Genomic DNA, 6,000 nt, shown 5'->3' on the forward strand with positions numbered 1-6,000 from the left:
TTCGGTAACAAAAAAAAAGAAAAAGGTTGTGCCTTTTTTTTTGTATATTAACGACCTTTGTGAAATGTGGCACTGATCGCTCATCTAGTTGTTTGAACTGGTGAAAGGAAGACGTATCATTGGTGAACCGAACGTATTGTGAATTAGAATACAGTCCGGATGTTCAGGGACCGCGTTGTTAAAGCGTTTGAGAGTTATTTCCGAATGGCACTCCTTGTAAATGAAATAAAACAAATATAAAACGATATTTGAGGTCAATATATATTTTTTATGCATCTGCAACCAAGTAATAACAATTGTATTAAACTTCATGAGCCCTAGTTTAGTCCCCAAAAATATTTCAATTCACTTTATTAGTTTAACGTTCAAGCTCTCACACTATCTCAAATCTTTCGTTACCACGGGAAAACTGCGCATTTTTAAAGGGTGCCTCTATATGCAAATGTGCCTTCAAATTTCGAACACTGTATACCAAATTGTTGTGCAATAAACACTTTTTTTAATTATATGAATATGAAGTCTAAATTATTATGCAAAATTTAATTTCTAAAACCAAAATTATTCTGGACAACGCAACAAATATTTAAAAGAAATACAGCTACATCGGTAAAACGAATTTCAGAATATACAAAATATGCTAAATTTTAATAGCGAAAAATGCCACAAATTGCAGTGCTCTCGATAAATATCTCATTAAGTTCTACCACAGAGACTCAACCATCGTGGCCTGCATGCTTTTCGGTGAGCAGTTTCTGGATGGTAAAACGCAGGTAAATGTATCAGGTACGGCGGAAAACATTTTTCTTGTGCTCAACTTCGCACTCCTCGTAGAACATCTTGCAGTTGTGCCGCTTCTAAAATTCTTCTTTTTTTCTTTTTGGTTGAGTTTGGGGGGGGGCGGGGGGGGGGGGGGGGGTTATGCAGTTGTTCAGCGGTAGGAGGGGGTCAAACATACGCTACACCAAGCCCAAGGCGCTGTTGGGGGAGCCTCGTTCCGAACACCAGTTGATCAACATGCACACTTCTGTCGAGTTTAGGAATATTACGCAGTTTGGTTTGGAGCGCACGTTCATTTATTTTACTGTTGAATATGGACATGACGAAAACCTCACATGCGCCAAGTTTTCAGTCACCAAGAGTTACACCTTTTCACTCTAGCGACGCTAAAACACCTTAAAATAGTGGAGTCGCATTTTTAGAGGTCACGACCACCACTAGGGGCTGTTTCGTGGCCCGTAGCTGGCCACAAGATGCTCGCCTATTCGAACCAATGAATAGCCAAACTCTCCTAATACACGGCTCTGGCGCTGCCGGCACTTGCGCGACTCGACTGGATCGGTACGTGCAGCCGTGCAGGTCCCGGAGTGGCTCCTCGGGGAGAAATGGCGACGTTGCGCTCGCGTCTCGTTCAGTTCTCGGGCAAGAATCGGAGCCGCTTTCTTAAAGCAGGCTCCTATCGCAGTTTCCTAACCGAGTTGGTTCTACCAACGCTTGTTATTTTGAATCGTCATTAAATGGGGGAAAAATACTGCACAGAAACTGGAACAAACGTGTATAATCTAACCACCAGATGCCATAACTTGTCCAGAAACGAATCGCAGGTTTTGCAATGGGACTTGCCAATCGTCGATCACCGGTGATCAATTTTGAAGGGCGCTGTACGGAAACAGGCCTCAGTGTCCCGAAGTTTGCTTACAACATTGCGTTTTTTGGGGCCTCACATAAATAAAGATATTAATAACGAGCTGCTTGATTGCTGTCGTCGAGTCATGAGTGAGGAAAAACAAAGCTTGACGGGCGGATATCGAACGATTTTTTGATCGCATGAAGATATCACGAATCCTCGCGTTTTCTTAATGTTCCCATCCGTCTACTTTTTCACAGAGCAATCGCAGCGCTAATGACTGCGATCAACGACACGAGCTTGTTGAATTACGATGCAGAAAATGTTCGTTGGATTATAAGGTAACGTCTTCTTTGTGCAACTGGGCGACGTTTCGTGTACTTAAAGAGATACTGAACCGAAATGTAGGTTTCGCAAAATAAGGCTTAGGAGCGTTGAACGGGACGCTACGAACTCCGAAACATCACTCATACATCCATATCTCAAAACGGATGGCCGTACTTTTGGAAAAGAAGGGCGCGATCAAGCGAGGCCTATGACGTCATTGTTCTCCTGGAGAATATGAGAATGAGGGGAAGCGGCCTCGCTTCTCTCCTGCTAGCTTCGGTTCACCAGCTTGACGCGACGTAGCGAGGAGGAGAGGGATTGAGAATCGGTGACGTGACCTGTCTCGTCGGTCTCGTCGGCCGTGTTCAATCGCGAACTTCTTTTTCAAAAATACGGCCATCCGTTAGAGATATCGCTGTATGATTGATGTTTTTCGGTTTTGCAGCGTTCCGCCTATCCGTCTAGTGTTGTTTTGTGAGCTCGAAATTTCGGTTCAGTATCCCTTCAAATCATCCGCAGAGGCAAAACGCAGACTTCATATCGATAATTATATTTGATTTCGTGATTCGCCGATGCTCCGTAGTAGCTGTCATTGGCTTCTGTAATACTCTGCAGTAAAGCACACAGACTAATACGTCACCCTGCTCAGACATCTCACAAAAGACACGGTGTGCGGTGTAGACAATTTTACAGAATTATCTGCGAACACTCCTCGGGCATTTTTCTAATCACGTTTGACTTACAGATATGTATTCTTCGAACATGCCTGCAGTAGGTTTCGGTATGACCAGACTTGTGCCCGTAACGAGTTACAAGTAATTGATTACTTATAATCAATTACATTTTAGTGTAACTTTTTAACGCGTCGATCACCTTTTTCCTGCGGTAACTTTCGCTTTAATTCAATAACTATTTTTTTGTAATAACTTGCAAGTAATCAATTATATGTTTCCGAAAGAGCTAACATAATAGAGTTGAGATTTTTCTACGTAAAAACATTGCACCGTCTGGCCCGTGTGTCACATCGTCTATGTGCATCAACAATGGGCACGTTCTTTTACCCCTTAACAATTGAAAAAAAGATACTAGGATACCAAAAGCATTAGAGTGTCAACACGCTCAGCGACGTTTCGACTGTGGAGCTGTCGACACTGCATCGTTTCCTGTGTACAGGTTGTTATGGTTGGGGTGTGCCGCGGCATAAACGACTGTGTTCTGCACTAACCTCATCTAGCCAAGACAAAGACCCCCCCCCCCCCCCCCCCCCCCGTGCCCCATTCTTTCTCGTAAATGTTCACTAGCGCCTGCATGTATAGAACGTACTTATCTTATCTACGATTCCTCTTTTGGCCTTACATCGGGGTCTCTACTACTCCAGCATGTATCTGCTGATTTATCATCATCTCTCTCTCTCTCCCTCTCGTTCCATGTGTATCTCTAGCACTCAAGGAAGGGACGAATTATATTAGCAATAGCTTATTTTGTTATCAATGCGCCTGCGAAGAAGGGAACGTGCAAACCCTGTAGTTATAAAATTAAGACTCTTTTCTCTGATTGAGAAAATACCCGGCAGGTGGCCGACCGATGCGGACATGCCTCACATCGGCTCCGCTAAGTATCGCTACTAAGACCCACCAACGGCATCCAAAGTCACAAAACTGGTACAAATCGATAGAACTTGTCTATCCGAACACATGGATACAACATTTGAACTACGCAGGCCATTATTTCGCATTTTACGAGTCTCTGAAGTTTCGAAGTCGTCACCACCTCCCTAGCCCTAATTCGAGAGTTAGTGAGCAAGGTACGGTAACGTGGCGGCAACCACGAATTCGACAACCACTCCGCGAGCAAGTATGGATCATCAAAACGCCAAAACGAACTGTACCAGCCCCTCTCTCAACTGGTATACCGTCACGGGGGAACAATACGTCAAGCAAGACTGATCCCAGCAGCCAAGCGGCTCGTTCCCCGGCTCCTTGAGCACGTAATCTCCTGCCTCAAGGAAGCCACAACCCCCATTCCCACCGCTCAGCGATTACAAAGTTGTTTTTCGCCCGAGACTCAACCCTGCAGAGATTAACCCCGTTCAACTCTCCCTTGCCATTCAATTCACGTTCAGACTGGAAGTCGATCCGCAACCGCAAAGCGGATCTGCGCGGTCTCAACCGCAAATCGGCTGGAATCGAGCGGTTGGGGCGCGTATTCGCAACCGCTTAGGGACCGATTTTTCCCAACCGCTTCACGAATCGCGAAGCGGCAACCAATAGCAACGCAACGCTTACGTGATGTCAGTGGCTTTAAAAACAAGAAGCATTTGTCACTTGTGAGGCGTTCAAGGCGCTGCAAACCTAGCATTGAAGTAGACAAATCAACGAAGAAACGTGATGTTCTCGTCCGTTACTTGAATCCGCCGCGAAATAAATTGACCGATAATCTTAACTGGCTTCGCTCCGGTGGTTTGTTTTGGGTAAAAGTTTGTTCATTATTCGGGGCGCCAAGCCCGTCGCTCTCTGCCTTGTTAGTCTGTGTCCATAGAACATCGGACCCCATCCCCGATCGCTCGAAATGGCAGCTTTTGTAACCACTAAGGCAGTCGCGTGAATACTGAAAGCTTTAGACGCCGTGGATGACCACCACGAAGGCGATAGAGGTGTTGTGAGCCAAATTTCGTTGCCAACACACTACCGCGGAGCTGGCAAGGTACCTGCACTAGCTCGACCTGTAATGTTTTTTAGTACCAAAGGGAATAAAGGTAACCTACTCAGGAAAAAAATTGTACGTACTTGTCGATGCACAGGTAATTCATACAGCGTTTATTTGTGCTTAATGTCAAACAAACGGTAGACTCAATCGACGTGCGAGTGACGAGAGGAGAGTCCGCCACTAAGGAAGCCTACGACCGGCTAGCCCCGAACACATTCTTCCTCACCACGGTCCAACCGTTCCGCTCACGACTCCTAAAATGTTGAGAGCGAACAGTGCGAGGGAAAATGATGGCTCGCTGTCCCGAAAACAAGGTCAGCTATTCATTCGGGAAGAGTCCACTTAAAAAAAAAAAGAAAAAGTCGGGGCCATACTCTTCTCACTTAGGAAGGCGCGCCTACGACTGGAAGAGCTTTGCTTCTGGGCGAAGTCGAGGAAATCGCAGGCGGGTTTTGGGGGTCCATGTCTCTTTTTTTTTCTCTGCCCGAAACTTGCAATGCGTGCGAACAGACTGAAGAAAAATTTTTCAGAATATCAAAAGAGCTAACTTTTGTCTTTGGATCGTAAATTAAACTGAATTTTGAATTTTAAAACAGTGTTGCCGAACGCAAGTCTCCAAAGCTCGCGTGTGATCCCCGAAAATCCACCAACCGCGTCTCGATGTACTCGGTGTGTCAAAATGGGGTCGCTCGCGAACCGCATTCGGAACCGTTTCGCAAATGCACCTCAGCCGCCAGTATGAATCCGTCATAAGGCTCCGGTCGCGATTTCCAAGGCGTGGAAATTAAGTTCGCATCGACCCGGATCAAAACATTGCAATTATCTGCCAGCCATGCAGCAGCTGGCAATTTTGCCACACTGACGGTGCTTCACCTCTGTAACATAGTGTAGGAGGTCAGAGCTTACAAAACTCCCAAATGACTCGGTGCATGGAGTTATTCATGGCATCCCCCGGAAGCCGATTCCGATTACCTAATGGGGAATGAGATGCACTCAGGACGCCCCACTTATTCAAGTTCGAAGAATGGTAAATTCAGCTCCGCTCTCCTGATTTTTTCCGGCAGAAGCCTAGCAAGCTATATGTTTTTCGCCGCAAGTAAGCTACGTTGCCACTCGTTCATGAAACCCATACTTTACTGCAACAAATGCCGAAGCACCAAGCATAGAACAGATTATGCCCCATTGCCGAATTTCCCATGTGCGATCGCTTTGGCCAACTTCACCCCCCAGACCAGTCTTCTGAAACGAGATGCGCAGTATGCGGCGAAGCGTTCCTTACGGGAAGCAAGGAGTGTCGGCATTGAAGTCGAAACCCGACAACCATACCCCAAGTCTCGCTGTCT

This window comes from Ixodes scapularis, unplaced genomic scaffold, assembly GCF_016920785.2.
Source record: "Ixodes scapularis isolate PalLabHiFi unplaced genomic scaffold, ASM1692078v2 PGA_scaffold2__306_contigs__length_199485367, whole genome shotgun sequence".
In the NCBI taxonomy this organism is placed as follows: Eukaryota; Metazoa; Arthropoda; class Arachnida; order Ixodida; family Ixodidae; genus Ixodes; species Ixodes scapularis.